Here is a 22143-nt window from a genome sequence, read left to right as displayed (position 1 = left end):
TTAAATTCTTTATAGAATAAAAAGGAAGACAAAATAACTAATTCATTCTTTCTCGTGATTTTTTAAAGATATGTTTTATTGATTTCAGGGAGAAGAAAGGAGAGGAAGAGATAGAAACATCAATGATGAGAGTGATTGATCAGCTGCCTTCTGCACCACCCCCACTGGGGATCAAGCCACGACAATCGAACCCTGACCTCCTGGTTCATTGGTCAACACTCAACCACTGAGCCAAGCTGGCCAGGCACCTTTCTCATAACTTTTAACTTCACAATCAGTTTCTACCTGAGGAACTTCTAGCACTCTACTACGAACTTTTCAATTTTTATCATGTAAGATAAGGACATCTCCAACTAAATCTAAAACTATCAGAGATGTCTGTTTTCAAGATTCTTGTGTCCGACTGGCTTGTGAACCCTCTTGTTACATGACACCTAAAAATGCTTGGTAAAATACAAGAATTATCCTTTTAAAAATGCATAGCAAAGCTCACAAGAAACTCAAAGACAAAAACAAAATAAATAAATAGGAACACACCAATGGCCCTTAGAGACATTTGACAATCTCGCATAATCAAGCTGCACTGTCTAATACTGTAGCCACTAGCCACATGTAGCCACTATTTAATTTTAAATTAATTAGTTATGTAAAATTTTAAATTCAGTTTCCTTCTCATACTAACCACATTCCAAATGTGGCCACTGGCTGCTGTATTAGCACAGATATATAGTATTTCCAGTATTACAGAAAATTCTATTGGACAATACTGAAGAGTTTTCAGAATTAAGTTTGCATAGGACAAAGCCAAACCTTTACGCTATACAATATGAGAAGTCAGGCTACAGATAAAACATAAAGCCTCGCACCTGAAGGACTAGATCTCCAATAAAAAGAATAAACTATGAAAAAATAAATACCCTAAAGCAGGGGTGGGGAACGTCCAGCCCTTGGTGGGACTCAAAATTCAATAAATCCAGGAACTTTTTTCATAGCTAATTTTTTTTAAAAAATGTATCTTTATTGATTTCAGAGAGAGGAAAGGAGAAGGAGAGAGACAGAAACATCAATGATGAGAGAGTCATTGATCGGCTGCCTCTTGCACGCCCCTGACTGGGGATCAAGCCCCGGGAATCGAACCCCGATCACCTGGATCCTAGGTCAACGCTCAACCGCTGAGCCACACCTGGCCAGGCCATAGCTAATTTTTAAGTTGATAATTCTGTATGGCCCACAAAGGATGTTATAAATATCCAAATGGCCCTTGGCAGAGAAAAGGTTCCCACCCCTCCCTAAAGGGGAGCTATAAGGAAAATTCTCCCAACTCTAGGTTTATTTGTGTTTGAGGAGGAGAAAGGGATTATTCCTTGGAAATCTGTAACCAAATGAACCTTCACATAGGCTTCAAGTTCAGATTCAAACTATTTGTATGTTGAGAAAATCTTAAGCCTAGAAATTAAGTGGCCCTGTGTTGACAGGTGTCCTCAACTGCAAATTCCCTCTGGGAGAAAGCAGTGTTAGGTATAAAGATACAATAAAAGGTATAATAAAAATGAGCCCAAATTTTTAACTATGCATAATAAGCAAGATTCAACAGAAATAAGTAGATTAATCAATTTTAAAAAAAGGAACATCAATGTTTCAAAATACAATATAAAATGGAAACTATGAACAAAAAAAGAAGGCAATAGATTTGAAGAAGAATCAAGTGAAAAACAGGGTAACTAAAATTAAACCCCAATGGACAAGTTCAGAAACTAGATACTGCTAAAGAGGGAATTAACAAACTAGAGCACATAGCTGGAACTATCCAGAATGCAACAAAGAAAAAATAAAGAGAAAGATTAAGAGACATTAAAAATATATTAAAACATCTAATATGTATATCTAATTAAAGATTTAGAACAAGAACATGACAAATGAGGGAGAGACAATATGCAACAAGAGGAGAGCTGAGAATTTTCCTGAACTAATGAAATTACTAATATACTGATTCAAGTTCAACAAATTCCAAGCATAAATAAAAAGGAAATGGACACTCAGAGACATCACAGTGAAACTCCAAAATATCAATAATGAAGCATTCTTAAAAGCAACCAGAAACAAAAAGCAGATTGCTTCCAAAGGAACAATTAGACTTAATAGATGATTTATCTACTGCAACAATGGACACCAGAAGATACTAGAATAGCATCTTCAAAGTTCTAAGAGAAAATAACTGTTAGCTCTAATTAAGTACCCATCTAAGCTAAACCATTTTCCCAAGAAAAAGGACAAAAGAAAGAAAATTTCAGAAACTGAGGGAATATACTGTAAACAGGTCCTCATTAAAGATGCTTCTAAAACTATAGTTCGCAAAGATGGAAAATGATTCCAAAAAGGTCTGAAATATGTGAAAGGCTGGTAAGAAAAGAAAATTATACAAAGGTCCAAGACAGTGGAGTAGGTAGGAGCTGCACTTACCTCCTTCCATGACCACATCAAAATTACAACTAAATTATAGAACAATCAACCCGAATAATCATCTGAAGAGTAGCTGATGATTTATATAACTAAGTATATAAAGAAGCCACATCAAGGCTGGTGGGAGGGGCAGAGACACAAAACAGGCTGGACCCACACTCACATGTGGCAGTTGAGAATCTGGAGGGTATCTCAGCTGCAGAGGTAACCCTGAGGAGCAAGAGACCTCACTCCCATGCAAGGCTCCCCGGCCCAGAGCTGGAGGGAGAAGCCCATATAATATCTGGCTGTGAAAATCAGTGGGGATTCCATCCACCTGGGGGGAGACAGAAGGCTGCTGGAAACCCAGTGTTCCCCAGCCCAGAGCACCTGTGCCAGTGGGAGAAGTCCACATAACATCTGACTGTGAAAATCAGCAGGGATTGGGGGGAAGACAGAAGGTTGCTAGAAACCCAGGCATCCTCTTAAAGGACAAATGCACAAACTCTCACTCACAGGCACTTACCCTGGGCTCTGACAGAGGGACGATGGTTCAAGGGGTGCCAGAGTCACACAAGGAGAGACTGAGTTGCATGGCTTCAAGGTGAGGGCTGGCAGGACAGGAACTGAGATCTCTGTGTTGAGTCCTCCTACCATATGGCCATGGCCCACAAAGAGCCATCTTTCCTGGGTTAAGCACTTCTACACAGCATCAGCCTGGGGAGCTACACTAGCTCCACCATGAGGGGTCCCTGGGGCTCTGCCCTAACCAGCTCATGCACAGCAGGAGACTCCATCAAAGGCAGCCAGCCTGGGCCTACACTGCAGTTGTTCTTAAAAAACTCTTGAGGAATTCTGGTCAAGCTTGGAAGATGCAAGAGACACACAGAGTAAAGCTAAATTGTCTGGCTTTAGGGTAAGGGCCATCTCCCCACATGGCTGATAGGAGCCACCTTTCCTGTGTTAAAACCTCCCCCCACAAGGCGAAATCTTGATCTGCTTTAGCCTGGTGAACTCTAATAGATCTACCCTGATGACCCCCTCAGACCCTGCCCCACAGCAAAGGTCCTCAGCCTCCAGGCGGGGGCAGTTGGCCTTGGTGAACCCTGAGACTTTTGCTAAGTAACCGCAGACCCAGCACTGGTACCGAGTTTGAAACTATCGACCTGGTGAACACCACTCACATCTACCTGGAGACTCCCTGAGAACCTACTTCATGCAGCTCAAATGCTGCCCAAAGCCCTTACAGTGGCTTAGTCTAAAAAACAGAAAACAGGTGGCAGCAGTCTCAAATGTCCTAGGCCTACTGTTGACCTTCCACAGGCCCAATACTGATCGGTGCCAACCTTGATTAGCAGCTTGGCCCCTCCAACGTATACCCAGGCCCAGCAGAGGCAGCTAGCAACTGTGGATTGCTGTGTCACAGAGAGCATCTGATACTGACCTGTACTAGTGTCCCTTCCAAGAGGCCCCAGAACCAACACAACCCAGCGCTGGTTTCAGACCACAACAGAGTACCACCGGATTACCTACACAAGTAGCACACCCAAAGGAGGTGACAGCAGTATGGGCCAAATTCCACTTTGTGGGGTAGGCCTCCGCACAGCACCTCGTACACTCTCGTCACGGCCAATCTTCACAGTCAGCCAGACAGAGGGTCAACCTCACCCAGAGACGTGCCAACAGCAATCAAGGCTCAAATATAACAGGAAGGCAACACATAACCCATACAAAGACCATTCTTGGAGCACCCAGCTCCGGTGATCAGGGAGACTGCGCCACTGGGCTCAACAGGACACCTACTACATAAGGTCACCTGACCAACACTGGGAGAAAAAGCAGATCTACCTAATTAAAGAAACGAACACAGAAAGGCAGCCAAACTGGGGAGACAAAAAAATATCCCCAAATGAAAGAACAGGAGAAATTTCCAGAAAAAGGACTAAATGAAATGGAGGCAATCAATCTACCAGATACAGATTTCAATGCAAAGATTATAAGGATGCTAAAGGAACATATGGGAAAAATAGATGAATTCGGTGAGAACTTCAACAAAGAGATAGTAAGAATAAAAAAGGACACAGAAACCATAAAGAACTAATCAGAAATAAAGAATAATTGAAATGAAGAATACACTCAAAGAAATCAACAGCAGATTAGACAGAGTGAGGATCAAGTCAGTGATTTGGAAGACAAGGTAACAGAAAACACCCAATCAGAAGAGCAAAAAAGAATCCAATAAAATAAGGATAGGTTAAGGGACTTCTGAGACAACATCAAGTATAACATCTGTATCATAGGGGCACCAGGAGGAGAAAACAGATTAAGAACCTATTTGAATAAATAATGACTAAAGATGTCCCTAAACTGGTGAAGGAAAACAACACACAAGTCCAGGAGACACAGAGTCCCAAACAAGATAACCGAAACAGGCCCACACCAAGATATAACATAATTAAAATGGCAAAGCTTAAAGACAAAGAGAATCTTAAAAACAGCAAGAGAAAGACAATTACCTACAAGAGAGCTCCTATAAGACAATCAGCTGATTTCTCAACAGAAATTTTTCAGGCCAGAAGGGACTGGCATGAAATAATCAGGGTTATGAAAAGCAAAGACTACTAAGACTACTGTACTCACTAAGACTATCATTTAAAATTGAAGGAGAGTCAAAGAGCTTCCCAGACAAGAAAAAGCTAAAGGAAACTTCTTTAAGAAGAAGAAAGAAAAAAAAGGGACATAAATTGAATAATAAAATGGCAATAAGTACATACCTATCAATAATAACTTTAAATGTAAATGAATTCAATGCTCCAATCAAAAGACATGGAGTAGGTGAATGGATAAGAAAACAAGACCCATATATATGCTATCTACAAGAGACCCACTTCAGATCAAAAGACATACAAAGACTAAAAGTAAAGGGATGAAAAAAGATATTTCGTGCAAACGGAAATCAAGAAAAGAGGCAGGGGATGCTAGCCAGTTTGGCTCAGTGGCTAGAGCATTGGCCTGCAGACTGAAGGGTCCAGGGTTCGATTTCAGCCAAGGGCACGGACATCGCTTGCAGGCTCAATCCCTGGCCCCGGTCGGGAGGCAACCAATCAATATGTCTCTCTCACATCAGTGTTTCCCTCTCTCTCTCTCTCCTCCCCTCCTTCCATTCTCTCTGAAAAAACAATGGAAAAAATATCCTCAGGTGAGAATAAAAAAAAAAAAAGGAAGCAGGGATAGCAATATTTGTATCAGACAAAATAGACTATAAAACAAAGACTATAAATAAGAGAGTAAAAAGGACACTACATAATGATAAAGGAATCAATCCAACAAGAGGATATAATCCTTGTAAACATCTATGCACCCAACACAGGAGCACCTACCTAAATATATAAAGCAAATATTGATGGACATAAAGAAATAGATCAACAGTAATAGAGGCATAGTAATGAACTTTAAAACCCCATTTACATCAATGGATAGATGTTCCAGACAGAAAATCAATAATAGTCTTAAATGACACATTAGACCAAATAGGCTTAATTGATATTTTCGGAGCATTTGACCCCAAAACAGCAGAATATACATTCTTTTCAAGTGAACATGAAACAATTTCCAGAATAGACCCATGTTAAAAACCACAAAATAAGTTTTAATGAATTTAAGAAAATTGAAATCATATCCAGCGCTTTCTCCAACCACAATGGTATGAAAATAGAAATCAATTATAAGACAAATACTGAAAAACACACAAAGATATGAAGGCTAAATAACATGTTAATAAACAACGAATGCGTTAACAATGAGATCAAGGAAGAAATTGAGATTAATTAAGAACTTATAAGCATAGATGAACAGGCCATGGACACAGACAATGAACAGGTGTGGGCCTGGGGTGGGGTTGGGTGGGAGATGGGTGGAGGAGGGAAGGGAGGAAATGGGGGGACAGGTGTAATACTCTCAACAGTTAAAAAGGAAAAAAAGGGGAAAAAAGGTACCTTGAGACAAATAAAAATGAAAACACAACACAAAATCTATGAAATACAGTAAAAGCAATCCTATGAGGGAAATTCATAGCAACACAGGCCTACTCAAGAAACAAGAAAAATCTCAAATAAACAATCTAACCTTACACCTAAAGAAACTAGAAATAAAACAACAAACAAAGCCCAAAATGAGTAAAAGAAAGGAAGTAATAAAGATCAGAGTGGAAATAAACTAGAGTCTAAAAAACAAATACAAAAGATCGACGAAACCAAGAGCTGGTCCTTGGAAAAATAAACAAGATTGATAAAGCTTTAGGAAACTCATCAAGAAAAAAAGACAGATGACCCAAATAAATAAAATCAGAAATGAAAGAAAAATGACAACTGACACCACAGAAATACAAAGGATTATAGGAAAATACTATGAACAATTATACACCAACAAATTGACAATCTGGAAGAAATAAATTCCTAGAAACATACAATCTTCCAAGACTATATCAAGAAGAGACAGAAAATCAGAACAGACAAACTACAACCAACAAAATCAAATCAATAATCAAAAAACTCCCAACAGCCCTGGTGAGTGCTGTCCCATGCTCTGAAAGGTTGCTGACTGAATTCCAGGTTGTGGGCTCCATCCCCAGTAGGGGGCTTGCAGGAGGCAGACAATAGATGTTTCTCTCTCATCAATTTTTCTCTCTCTCTCCCTCTCCCTTCCTCTTCTCAAAAAAAAAAAAAAAAAAATCAATAAAAACATATTTTTTTTTTTAAGTATAAGCCAATATCCATGATAAACCAAATTCGGCAACACATTAAAAAAGTCATACACCATCATCAAGTGGGATTTATTCCTGAGATGCAATGTTGGTTTGGTATCTGCAAATTATTTAACGTGATACACCACCTAAGCAAAATGAAGGATAAAAATCATATCAATAGATGCAAAAAAAAAGCACTGACAAAATCCAGCATCCATTTATGATAAAAACTCTCAGCAAAGTGGGAGTATAGGGAACATACCTCAACAGTATAAAGGACTTATATGACAAACCCCTAGCTAACATCATACTCAACGGGAAAATTCAAAGTGTTTTCCTTAAGATTAGGAATAAGACAGGAATGCCCGCTTTCACCACTCTTATTCAACACAGTACTGGAAGTCCTAGCCACAGCAATGAGACAAAAAGAAGAAATAAGAGGCATTCAAACTGGCAAGGAAGACATAAAACTGTCATTATTTGCAGATGACATGATACTGTACATAGAGAACCATAAAGATTCCACCAAAAAACTATGAGAACTAATAAATGAACTCAGTAAAGTAGCAGGATACTAAATAAATCTCCAGAAATCAGTTGCATTTTTATACACCATTTGACAATGAACTATCAAAAAGGAAAGCTAAAAGATAATCCCATTTAGAATTGCATTTTAAGAAAAATTCCCTAAGAGTAAATTTAACCAAGGAGGTAAAAGACTTATACTCAGAGAATTATAAGACACTGAAGAAAGTAAGAAGATACAAATAAGTGGAAGAATATACTGTGCTCATGGGTAGGAGGAATTAATATTATCAAAATGTCCATACTACCCAAAGCAATCTATAGATTCAACACAATTCCTATAAAATACCAATGTCATATTTCACAGAATAATCCTAAAATTTATATGGAGCCACAAAAGATCCCGAACAGCCACAGTAATTTTGAGAAAGAAGAAAATAGTTGGAGGAATCAGGCTACCTGATGTCAAACTATACTAAAAGGTTTCTGGCATAGAAATAGACATATAGACCAATGGAACAGAATAGAGAGCCCAGCAATAAACCTACACCCATATGGTCAATTATATGCCAAAGGAGGCAAAACACACAGTGAGGTAAAAAAAAGTCTATTCACAAATGGTGTTTGGAAAAATTGGACAGATACATGCAAAAAACAATGAAACTAGACCACCTTCTTATTCAATATACAAGAATAAACTCAAATTGGATTCTAGACCTAAATGTAAAATTTGGAGGGGGAAAAATGTAAAATTGGAAACCATAAAACTCTAGAAGAAAACATAGGCAGTAAACTCTGACATTTCTCTCAGCAATATTTTTTCTGATATACCTCCTTAGGCAAAGGTAACTAAAGAAAAAATAAAGAAATGGGACTACATGAAACTAAAAATTTTTTGTACAGCAAAGGAAACCATCAAAACTAAAAGACTGTAATTGAAAAATAAAATTGTAAACATGAATAAGTGCAAACAAATTAGGAGCTCCAAAAGAGCACCTTAAATACTGAACAAAAACAGCATGTAATTTAGAAGGGAGGTAATAGAATGGAAATATTCCAAGTTTCCTATGCTGTTATTCGGGTGGAAGATGTGGCAAACACTAGCTTTTGTTCATATGTCTTCTTTCACTCACTACCCTTGCCGTGGCTTCCCTGGGGGCCACCTCATGGATTTGAGGTCCTGGCCATATGACGTGTTGGAAAGTGGGCAGAACTGACACTGTCCCAGTTCTAATGGGAGGCTTTAAGAGCACCAAGCTTGTCTGTGTTCTCTTGAGCTCTTCCACTTTACCCCAGGTAGCTATTGGTCCCAGAATGCATAAATACCTGGCATGTAGCTGCACCCAACCCACAGCTTATGGCCAAACCCAGCCACCCCCCAGTCAAACCCAGAAGAGACTGCTGAGCCTGTGAGCTAGAATTCAATGCTCATAGTGGTACACCACTGAAATTTAGCAGTTGTTTGTGACATAGCACAAGATGACTAATGCAGAGGATAAATATGTTAACTTTAAATGCAAATAAATTTGTGAGTTTTAATTCTACTCACTAAATTTGTGAACATATACTACACACACACACACACACACACACACACACACACAAACATATACCATTTATAAAAAGTTCCAAAATATGTGAAATTAACAATATGTTCTTTAGCGACATACGCCTATGCAATATAACTATAAGGAAAAGCAAGAGAATACTAGTCCCGAGTTCAGGCTGATGGTTTCTTCAGGACAGTAAGGTGAAGGAGGAGGAGGGAGATGTGATCCAAGAGTTACTACTAATGTTCTATCACTTAAGCTGAGGGAGGGGATAGTATGGACATCACTATATAAGACCTTACATAACACATATTACATATAGTCTTTTGTATGAATGTAATATTTTAATATAAAAAATCAAAAATTTTCCAACAAAATTCAGAAATAAAATGATTATAAATAAAAGTAACCTTATATATGTAAATGTCATAAAGGAGTTCATTGCACTTACAATCTTTAAGTCATAATTAAGAGGAAGAAACAGTTGCAGTGACTTATTTACTCTTTAAAAGTTAAAGACAAATACAAGCGATAGCCAGTTCCACTACAAATTACAAGGCAGCTTTTCCGTGAAAGACTGATGATTATCCATCATCCACATATAGAACCAGCTGACCTACCCAAAGAGTTGTACCATTTCTGATGTCTGATCTCAGCTATCTAATCACTGAAGTTTCTGACCTCACCTTCACAGTTGTGTAATCCAAGTTCATTTTCTAATAGAAAACACTAGATCCTGTTTTGCTAAATTGCTATTTGTTGAACTGCCATCCCAAGAAAAAGCTTAAGAAAATTCCCTTCACTGAAGTATTATTTGTAACAGCAAAAAAATTATAAACAACTTAAATGTCCAATAACAAGGAACTGACTGAATGAACTGTTGTTAATTTACATGTAATGGACTATCATGCACTGTTTTAAAATGTCTCAGATATTTAACAATGAATGAATGCTCTGCAACGTACTTTCCGCAACTTTCTCACAATCAGCAGGATATAATCAGAAAAGATACCTCAACCAATCTGAATTTATTTCCCCAAAGGCTTATAAACCAATACTTAAATAATGTTCAGTTTTTAAATTTAAAAGACAGATAATATACAAATTTACAATTCATTCAATAAATATTTACTGAGCAGCTATTATGAGTTAGGTAGTGTTCTAGGCTCTGAAGAAAACAAAGAACCTGTCCCCATGGAATTTACGTCATAGTAATTCTAGTACCTTCCTTTCTTAATTCAGATTCAGTTTATTAGTTCAAATATATATGTCAGGGCAGATTCCCAAGTAACATATGCTCATTCCAGATAAAGAAATAACTTTACCAAATATTAAGGTCAGTATTTATTGACACAGAAGGTCTCACCACTGTACTTTCACAATTCCTGGGCTTTCTATAAAAAAATGCTTTTTCTGCAATTTATAGCCCCTGAAACACAATGCTAAATTCCCAGAGCTTTAAATATTTTCCCAGCTCAAGAGAAGTAAAGCAAATCTATCACTGCTAGAGTAAAAGGAGGTTTGTTTATCCATTTCACTAAATCAACAAAGTACTTCCTGCTAATGAGATCAGAGAATGAGATGGGCAAAAAGAGTAATCGTTTGGTCTCCTCGGTTTGTTTACATGTGTACGTTAATGAAGCATCAGATAAGAATAAGGTCTAATTTCACCATCTATGGGTGGAATTTAAGTTAGGTTTCCAGAAGGACTTATCAAATTCTAGTACCTTTACCGGTCAACAAGTCAGCTTCTATGTACTTAGGAAAACAAATGTCCTTTCCAAGGCTTCCTTACTTATCTCAGTGACATAGGCAGGATCTTTTAAAAGTGGCTTATAAATGCTGTATTTGCCTAATTCTCTTGATACATCCTATCAGGACTGCACATAATGCCTGACCTCTACAGATAAAAGCTAAAATGAAAGATACAGTATCTCTAATTTTCAGGAGCCAGGCATCCTTTAAAAAAAGTCAGTTAAAAATTCCAGGCTGCCAACTATAATAATATGCCCTGTAGCAGACACCATAAGAAATATAAAGAAAAGTAGACCTGATTCAAGGCTCTATCTTCAAGAAATTTATCTCTAATTAGATTCTAAACACAAGACTGCATCCATCCATCCATTCAGTAAATACTAATTCAGCCATACAATAATGCAAAAACTTCTCAAGGGGCTTCAGATACAACAATCAAAACAAACCTGTATGGTGATGACCAGAAGGAAAGGAGGGAGGTAGCAGGGGATAAAGGGGGGTAAATGGTAATGGAAGGAAACTTGACTTGGAGTAGTGAGTAGAGAATACAATATATAGATGATGTATTATAGAATTGTACCCCTGAAACTTAATATACTTTTATTAACCAATGTCACCCCAATAAATTCAATGAAACTGAGACACACAGACAGATAGACAGACACCTGGTCCCAGCCATCCTGAGCTAACAGAATACATTCAGGACAAAAGCACCAAGGGAAACCAGGGTGAGATGGGAGTTAAGAGCTTCAGCTCATGCAAAGGCCCTGCAGTCAATGAAAATGAGGAAATTTATGGGCCAAAAATATACATATTACAGTTGAAGAGAGGAAAATTCATACAGTATGTCAATAAACTTGAAATTCAGCAAGTTGACGATAGACTATAGGCCTTGCAAAAAAAAAAATTTAAAAATCACTCAATATATAGGAAGTCCTAGATACAAATGGTACAGCTCTGCCATTAACCAGCTCTAGAAATTCAGATCACATCACTTCTCTGCCCCTGCTTCTTTAACTGTAAAACTACAATTAAAATTTCCAACCTGCCTACCACTCAAAATTATCATGGATTATGCATAAAAAATGCTTTGGTAAACTAAATACTTTACATATTTGATATATGTATTAGTACTGATCCATTTTTTGTCTTATTGCATAAAATAAAAGAGTTGAAACACAATTTTTAAGTTCTCACTCTAGCACTGAAAGATTTATGACCTAAAAGCTTATTTTAATTCACTAGGTAACTAAGAAAGATTCTAACTTCCTTAGCATTATAAACAGGATCAATCAATCATAACCATAACAGGTATGAACTGAAACAAACTAGTTGGCTATGTTTTTAAAAGTGGGTCAGATTCAAATGACACTTGGAAGAAAGTCAAAATGACTATTAACAGTGAAATAATCAAAGGTAACCCTAAGAGAGAGGAGAGAACCTAGATGATGTTCTTTTGGCAATCCTCATGATATCAACTTTGAAGGAAAACTTTTGGTAATAGAAAAATATTTCCCAAGCAAGTCTAGGAAGGAGCTTAGAATTCAAAGTGGTAATAAAAAATTGGGTCAAAAACAAAGTGTGATATAAACTGATGAGGAATGGGGCTCAATCTCCCCTAAAAGCAATTTTTTAATTTCTCTTAAGCAATTAATGTCAATAGTCTGCTAATGGTAACCACTCTTAGCAGTAATTTGAATACATATTCTAAAATGCTACTGTAAAAATTAGTCTACTACTTAACAACCAGACTCTTATAACTAGTCCCTATGTTCTAATAACTAAGCATCTAACTAGAAAAGTAAAACACAAATGCATGAAAAATTGCATTAAAAGACAAGATAAGCGATGTGCATATCCAACAAAGATAGGCCAGGTATTACAGATCAACCTTCTTGCTTGAAGATACTAGAAAGCTACACAAAAATATATACATTAAGTATATTTTTAAATTATTAAAAATATCAGAGGGTATAAATTGGTACAACCACTTGGAAAACTGTTTGATAGTATGTGTGTGTATGTGTATATATGTGTATATACATAAATGTATTTATATATTTATTTATATTCTACCTCAATAATTCCATTCCTAGGATTATATCCAAAAGAAGGGAGTATATATGTCCAACAAAATACATATTATTACATATATAAAAATGTTCATAGCTTTATTATAATAGCCCAAAACTGGAAACAATCCAAATGTCTATTAAGAGTACACTGGACAGCCCTAGCTGGTTTTGCTCAGTGGTTAGAGCATCAGCCTTCGGACCGAAGGGTCGCGAGTATGATTCTGGCCAAGGACACGTATCTCAGTCGCAGGCTCAACGCGCAGGAGGCAGCCAGTCGATGTGACTCTCTTACATCAATGTTTCTTTCTCTCCCTCTCTTTCTCTATCTCTCCCTTCCACTCTCTCTGAAAAGCAATGGGGGGAAAAAAAATCCTCGGGTGAGGATTAAAAAAAAAGTAGAATAGAAAAACGGTGATATACTCATGTATTAGCTATTACTATGGCAGGTTGTATTTTCCAATAATGGTCACTGCATTATTTCTGGTCTCACATGCCCTTCCAGAATCTTGCCTCTCTCCAACAGGAGGTAGAATCCACTTTTCTGTCTCTTTAAACCTGGGTAGACTCATAATTGCCTCAAAGAATAGACTGCAGTGGAAGTAATACCACATAAGCTTCAAGGCCAAATCATAAGAAGCAAAAGAGCGTCTGTGTGCCTCACTGGTTCTTCACTCCCCTTCTCATCACACGTGGGTGGGACGCTTGCCCTTGGAACCCAGCCACCATGTAGTGGAGCATGCTCAGGCCACATCATCAACCACTAGACATGTGAGCAAACCTTCAAGCAGCCCAACTTGAAACCAAATGAAAAAAAGCTTTGCCCAAACTGCAGATTTATAAGGGAAAAAAAAAGTTTTCATCATTTAAGTCCCTGAAGTGTGAGATAATTTTTTAGGTGCCACAGTAACAGAACAAGTTCCGAGCAATAAGGAAGAAACACCACTGCCACATGCAACAATATAGTTGAATCTCACTGCTACAATACAATGTTGAATGAGAGAAGTCAGACACAAGATACTATATCCTGTATGATACCATTTTGATTAAAAACTACAAAATGCAAAACTAGTCCACGGTGACAGAAAACTGAGTAATTGTTCTGAATCAGGGGAGGAAGGTAGTACTGATTGGGAAGGAGTGTGACAGAGACTCCTAGGGTGACAAAAATGTCCTATATATTGAAGTGGATATGATTATGCACTTAATTACATTTATAAAAATTTAAGGTACACATTTAATTAGTGCACATTATTATATGTATAAACACCTTAATTTTAAGGGGGAGGTGCCAAAGAGATAACAAGATAATGAGGAATTACCAGCTACAGTCCAAGAGGTAACAGGAATCCAGAATAAAAGCATGGCATTTTACTCCTGGAACTATTTGCCTAATCAAAAGAGGTGCCTGAGAGGCTAAACTGCTCTTAGGCAAACTTGCAGGCTAAGGAAGATGAAATATCAGAGTACAAAGAAACCATCCCCTAATTTCAAATGAGACCTCAAAAAGCTGAATCCCAGAAGGGACAGCCCAGAAGTAAACTAAACCAGGACCTTGTACAGACTCTCCAATAAAACCTCAGTTTGGATAAAGGTGATCATAAGTGCCTGGCAAAAGCAATGGAAAATTCCTTACCTAAATCTATAATTACTTCTAGAAATGCTTTTTCCAATAAACAGTACGCAATCAAAGATAAGCAGGAATGTAAGGAGATCTGCCTCCTCAAGAAATAATAAACAACAACAAAAAACCTGTAGGACTCTGGGATAAAACTATCATACCATGCTTACTCCGTCCAAAGAGATATATGCAAAGTTTGAAATTTTTTATAGGAAATTAGAAACTACTAAAGTTGCATGGCAGATTTTTAAAACACCAAATTGAAACTTTAGAATAAAAAATACAATAACCAAAATTAAGAACCAAGACAATACATGTAAGAGCAGATTAGACAAAGATGAGGATGAATTTCGTAAACCGGAAGATAGGCCAGAAGAAAATATCCAGAATGAAAAAGAAACAAAAGAATGGAAAATACAGAAGACAGGTGAAACACACAGCGGACTCAGTAAGATCCAACATTGTATATAATTGACAACCCCGGAGGATTAAACTAGAGAATGGGGAAAAAGCAATATCTGAAGAGATGGTTGAGAACTATATAAAACTGATGAAATACATCAAGTCACAGCATCAAAAGGTATATACCCCAAGAGAGAAAAGACGAGAGAGAAAATCATCTGAAATCAGAAGACAAAAAGGAAATCTTTAAAACTGTCTGACAAAGAAACAAATTATGAACAAGAGAGCAATAAACTACAGCTGACTTCTCAATAGAAACAAAGTCAAATGCTTCAGAATAATTTCTTCTACAAAAACTAACATATAAATATAGGGTGTCCCAAAAAAAGTATACATACTTTGAATAATTATAAAAGCAGTGTTTATTAAAATACATTTCTTTTCAAAATGCAATAGAATCTACAGACATGATGTATACATTTGGGGGGACACCCTGTATATGTATGTATAGATCTCCAATCTAGAATTCTATACCTAGCAAAATGTATCTTTCAAGAATGTAGGTGAAATAAAAACATCCTCAGACAAACAAAAAATATGAAAATTTGCCAATACTAATCCACTTTAAAGAAAATACTAAGGGTATTCTTCAGGCAGAAGAATTATTCCAAATGGAAGGTCAATAATGCAAAAAGGAATGGAAAAAATGCAGTTAAGTCTAATTGAATAGTTACAGAATAAAACAATAAAATAACATCTTTGGGGGTTATATATATATACTTAAAAACACTATACACACACACACATAAATATCCTTAAAAATATGATAACAAGCCCAGCTGGGCATGGCTCAGCAGTTGAGCATTGACCTGGGATCCAGGAGATCAAGGTTCGATTCCCGGTCAGGGCACATGCCCAGGTTTCGGGCTCGATCGCCAGTAGGGGGTGTGCAGGAGGCAGCTGATCAAGGACTCTCTCTCATAACATTGATGTTTCTATCTCTCCCTCTCCCTCTCCCTTCCTCCCTCTGAAATCAATAAAGATACATTTTTAACAAAACAAAAAAAACATGATAACAATGAAATAGGTAATGAAAGAAAATTGGCTTTAACGTTTTTAAAGGCCTTCCATCATCTGAAAAAAGAGTGAAAGTTTCAATTAATATTGCACTTTGATAGGTTGAGAAGACATATTAGAATTTCTTAGGCAAATGCTAAAAGAATAGTAAAATATACATACAGGGTGTCCCAAAAAAATGTATACACACTTTAACAACTGATAGCTCAATTTTGAAAATGAAATGTATTTTAATAAACACTGCCTTTATAATTATTCAAAGTGTGTGTATATAATCCCAAGCTAATAGAAAAGGAGAAAATGGAATGATTAGTTTTTAAATATCAATCCAAAACAAAGCTAGAAGAACATAAGACAGGTGAGAAAAATAGATTTTTTAAATTTTTAAACATTAATGTCAATAGTCATTGTATGAAAATTAATTTTCATAACAAGCATTGGCAAAATACACAGAAATATCTAGCCACACACACACACACCCCCCTAACTTCATAAATCTTAACCTCCTCACCTACTCAATTTTTTTCCATTGTACCTGACTTTTCAAAATCTTATTTCACTTTATCTTTTCTTATCTTACCACAGAGAGGCTAATGAGCATTAAAATGTCCAAAAACTAAACAAAAAGAAACAGGAATAAAAAGCCCTGAGAGCTAATTGGCTTATGAACACTGCATTAATTCCATAATAAAATATTAATTTGCCTTTATTAATATATATAACATTACTAACTGAAATTCATGCACTAAGAAGCTTAAAATGATATCCTTTCACTTATTCCATGAAAAACATTACTCTAATATTTTTAATTCACTTGCTAATTCAGTGAGGAAAATTCCAGGATAAAATTATAACTTTTTCTACACTCGTTAATGTCAGCAAGACACAGTTGCAATTTGTACTTCTATCAGAGAATAATTAATGTCTTTAGAGCCAAAAACACTTAAGAAAACAAGATATGAAACTCCAGTCACTCCTGATCTTCCTAGAAGCAAGTGAAACTCCTGCCATTTACTAAATATGTTTTTATTTTAGGTTAGATTGATGCTACTATTTTTGTGAGTAGATATTTTGTTTTCTTTAGAAATTTATTTTTTATTTTTCTGGTTAATCCTCACCTGAGGATATTTTTCCATCGATTTCTGGAGAAAGTGGAAGAGAGGGAGGGGGAGAGAGAGAGAGAAACATCGACGTGAGCCCAGCCGGGCGTGGCTCAGCCGTTAAGCGTCGACCTAGGATCCAGGCGATCAGGGTTCAATTCCCAGTCAGGGCACATGCCCAGGTTGCGGGCTGCAGCCGATCAATGACTCTCTCATCATTGATGTTACTCTCTCTCTCTCCCTCTCCTTTCCTCTCTCTGAAATCAATAAAGATATATTTTTTTAAAAAAACATCGATGTGAGAGAGACACATCAATTGGTGCTTCCCACATGCACACTGACCGGGGTCGGGAATCGAACCTGCAACCCAGGTACATGCCCTTCACCAGTAATTGAACCCTTAGGTCCAGTCCATAGGCCAGCTCTCTAACTACTGAGCAAAACTAGACAGGGCATGATTTAGTAGCTATTTTAAATAAGGTTGTTTAAGCTCTTCTAAGGGAAAATGCCATCAGAGTTAAATCAAAATACTATAATGCTATCAATATATAATACTATATTAATATCAGATGATAGTATCTCTGTAAAAAAAAAAAAAAAAATCAAAGAATCTTTTAACATTTAATCCCAGTTTTACAGATATAGAAACTAACAAGTAACGGTGCCAAAGTTATGACAGTAGACACCAAAGTGTGAAGAGTCATATAGCCTGGAAATGGCACACACCAGTTGTGAAACCAAGTGTTTGTGACTCTAATTCCATGCTCTGTTCCCACATACTACAATGAAGTGCACTAGAAGGTAGAATTCTTTCAAATTAATATTATCTTTGTATTGACTTCCACTGTAAGAATGGAGACACTTTTTAAAAGGGAAAAATATGAGTCTCTAAATATAAGTAAATCACATCTAAGAATGCAACATGCCTTCCAAAAATCACACTGAAGGGACAAATTATACTTTCTGGTAATAAATGGTCTAAGTATTGTTTATAACAATACCACTGAACTAAAACAAAACAAGAATGGTTAAAGTGAAATTGCAAACATAAACCACAAAATGTAATCCCTTGTCTTTTTCTCTCTACCTGAAGCAGTAATTCCCAAAATTTTAGTATCATTGCTAAGTCTTTTGCCAGCTTCATACTGTCTTTTCATTCCTAGTACTTTGTAACCAAAGTAATTTTGTTTTCAATTTGCCACTAGCTTGAATTTACTGGCCTCTTTTTCACCCATTTTTCACTGGCTACAAAATGTAACAGTAACTTGAGATAGATGAGCACATGGTGGCAAAGACTGACCAGTGCAACCTCTGCTTGGCACTGGAGGCCCAGCCCAGTCTGGATCCACAGGCCAGGAAGCTGTCTTGGTTCTCAATAATGCTAAGGATGACCAGTCCATTAACAGATGGTGCCAAAGCTGTCACTTCTACTTACTGGCTTGTTTAACCAATGGAGGAGTTGTCCTTACTAGGAGCTATTTCATCTCAAAACACTGTTCAAACTGGTAATGGGATATCCTTACCAAAAACAAGTACAAGAGAGACTCACGGTCTAGCTAAAAACAGTAAGGAGGCACCAATACCAAGACGTAAGGTTTGGCACACAATGCTTCTTTGAATGCGCCTGTGACAACTCAAAGGAATTTCTGTTAACTCAGGCTACTTGAAATTAAAACTGTGGTTTTCCTTTGAAAATGTATTTCTACTTTTATTAGTATAATTTTTTTCTTTTGACATATTTCAATTGCCTATGTAGAAGACAACAAAGGATTAACATCATTAACATCCATTTTAAGTAATAAACTAGTCTGTGTTTACAAACTTTATTATAAAAGAGCAGCAAACGCAGAAGTGTTTGTCTCAATTTTAGGGTCTGATGGAGTGCGAAATAAAAGTAAATAAACCACCCTGCACGGTGGAGCTCAGTTGGTTAGAGCATTGTCCCATACAGGGAAAAGTCTGGGGTTCTGTTCCCCCTCAGGGCACACACCCAAGAGGCAGGTTCAATCTCCAGTCAGTGTGCCTCAGGGAGGCAACCCATCGATGTTTCTCTCTCTCTCTCCCTCCCTCCTCCCTCCCTGCCTCTCTAAAATCAATGGACACATATCCTTGGGTGATGTTTTTGTTTTTTTTTTAAAGGCAAATAAACCGCTGTTGATTTGATGCTGGCTAATTTTAATTCTTATGCAGGTGACTTCATAAAAGAAAAAAGTACCCTGATTTTCCTCTAACAGAACTTCCCTGAGATTCTATATACGAGGGAGTTGACCAAGGCGATCTTTAAAGTTCTGTCCAACTTTTCTGAGCTACAAAATATTAAATATCTATCCCAAAAGACTTAATTCTTTTTATAAATGGATTAACGCAGGACTGAAATCACTTTCTTCCAGCCAGCAAAACATTCGAGATCGTGTCCCCACTTTTCTTTTCCATTTATGTCACATTATTTCCAGTGACTGGGTACTGCCGATTCAAAACTCGTTCCCAGCTCCATCAGGGACTCCTCTAACTCCGGTTAAAGCCTACTGACTACAGAGCCTCTGGGAATTAAAAGGGGAGGGGGGCGGGGAGAGTTCAATCTCCAATATCTATAAATGTCCACCGGTGGATTCATAAGACTCCTCACATTCTCTGGCGTTAAAACATCTGCGAGTAACCATCCTCCCGTATTAGATGTGCCGCAGAGCCACGAGGCTCTTAGCTGCTAACTATTCTGCAAACTTTGCGAAGACGCACCGATCTCCGGGCTCCCCGAACCCCTCCTTCACCTCACCCTCCCCTTGCCCGGTCGAAACAAAGTTCCTCAGCACGAACGCACTCATGTAAAAGCGAGAAGTTTGCCTCAGTCCTGCCCACTCGGGCTCTGGAGCACGCAAGTGAAACTTGCAAGGGAGACGCGTCTCCCGGGGACCGAAACTCGCTCCGGGGGAGGGGGCAGCGGGGCTCCTCTCCCCCGGGACCTGCCGGCCCCGGCCCCTTCCACGAGCCCCTCCACCGGCCATCAGGTCACCCCGCGCTGCCCCCGCCAGACACTCCCCCCGCGCCCCCGCGCCCCCCACCCGGCGCCCGCCAACCTGTCAATCACAGCCGCAGAACCCCCTCCCCAAGTCAAGGTTCCAGAGGCGAGACCAGGGCGGCCCCGCGAACGTTTCCGGAGCCTGCCCCCTGCGAGCGCTGAGGGAGCAGCCGCAGCTCCGTCCACCTCCCCTGGGTCCGAGAATGGCGGCGTCCGGCTCTCCGGGGCCAAGTCGGAGTCCCTGCCCCGGAGGAAACCCGGGGAGACGCCGCCGCCGGCCGGCAACTGGCAGTGGGAGAGGAGGAAAGGAAGTTACCTCCGGACGGTCCCAGCGGAGGCAGCGAAGGGGGCAGAGCGGGAGTCCGGCGGCCGAGCAGGTCCCCGCGCGGCGGCGGCTACCGCAGTGCCCTCCGCCCCATTGTTTCCCTTCCAAGAGGATCCCGGCGCAGCCGAGCCCGGGAACCAGGAAGTTCCCCGGCGCGACACCTCCTGCCGCCGCTATGGAAACGGCCCCCGCCTCCCAGGGTGGCTAGCCCGGGACCCCGCCTCCGCGCCGCCGGCCCCGCCCGCCTCACCGGCCGCCGCCAACCGTCGCTCCTGTGGCCGCGGCCGCCGCCATCTTGGCGCGGCCCGGCGCCCCTTCCCGGCGGCACCGCCGGCCGCTCCGCGTTCCCGCCGCCCGCGGGGCCGCGCGCCCGGGCGCTCCGCGGCCGCGGCAGGAAGCCGGGGCCCGGCGGCTCCGACCCCCGGATGCTGAGGGGGAGAGGGGGGGCCCGGGGCGCACCGGAGACCTTGGAGGAACGCGACGGACTTAACCTGGAGCCCCGCGGACAGGTCGAGGGAGGGCTGGGACCGGGCGTGAGGTCAGCGGGAGTCGCCGGGAGTCGCCGGGAGCGTGGTCTCGGCGGCCACATGCCTGCGGCTTCGTTTCCGACTCACACCGGAGGAGAGAATCTATTTCACTTTCTCTGTGCCTCAGTTTCTTTATCTTAAAATAATAGTACCTGCCTGGTAGGGCTGTTACCTGAAACAAGCGAATGCTTGGCCATTAGTAAGTGCACAATAACCACCCTCTTAATAAAATGACATTGCTTCTGACAAAATTCCTATGCCTGTCATTTTTCAGGAACTTACTCTGAGTGTTAAAACAGCCCGACGTTAAATAGGCTGCTGCGCAGAATCCCCAATTGCTACGGAAAAGTTCTCAAATGTTCCTCTTCTGTCCCGTCTTTCTCTAGGTCAGCTTTCCTTTTTAATTTCATGAAAATTGTCAAGAGTTTTAATCTCCAGAGCCTCCCATTAAGAGGTGCCATAAAAAGACGAATGATGTAAACTTTCCAACACTGTATTTAGCTGACAGTTAAATGACTTCGTCAATAGAAGCTAGAAAAATTAGGCTGTGCAAATGACTAAAAGGCTTCCTGTCCTTGGTTCCAGGAACTAGAATTACTAAAGCTGGCAACGCGGCATGGTTGATGTTATCTCCTTTTCCAGCTGGTGAAAACTGACACGAAGAAACTGGGTGCTGTGTGCAATACGGGAGAGGAGAGATGGAAGGAGGGTCACATCTAAAGATGCAGACTTTAGGAACTGTAGGGAAGATGAGGTCCTAGGCGGTCTCTAAGGCTCCTTCCAGCTCACAAATGTGATCCTATTTGTACGCTTTTAAGAAAATACAAATGTATACTTCCCTTTGGCTCTTTTCACTCATTTAAACTGTATTTGTGAAGACTGGTGTTTATTTTTATGATCTTGATCCAAAAATGGCATAAATTGTTTGATATATGAATTGAGGTAAAAGCAGATCAGTTGGTGGGAGGACATGGGAAACATCCAAACACT

General features: G+C 39.3%; 1 protein-coding gene across 2 annotated transcripts in view; it reads right to left on the bottom strand.

Annotated features, from left to right (window-relative positions):
- Positions 1 to 20746, bottom strand: part of USP6NL (USP6 N-terminal like) — a 167639-nt gene extending 146893 nt beyond the window's left edge. The window contains exon 1 of one of the 2 annotated variants that reach the window (XM_087825699.1): positions 20618 to 20746. The gene's annotated coding sequence lies outside the window, so the exon portion shown is untranslated. The remainder of the gene's footprint in view (positions 1 to 20617) is intronic. The other variant, XM_087825696.1, reaches the window with a different exon arrangement.
- Positions 20747 to 22143: the final 1397 nt, after the last annotated feature.

This window comes from Miniopterus natalensis, chromosome 1 (genome assembly GCF_054644295.1).
Source record: "Miniopterus natalensis isolate mMinNat1 chromosome 1, mMinNat1.hap1, whole genome shotgun sequence".
Lineage (NCBI taxonomy): Eukaryota > Metazoa > Chordata > Mammalia > Chiroptera > Miniopteridae > Miniopterus > Miniopterus natalensis.
Note: the sequence above shows the minus strand (reverse complement) of the source record. Positions and strands in the feature narration are given on the sequence as shown.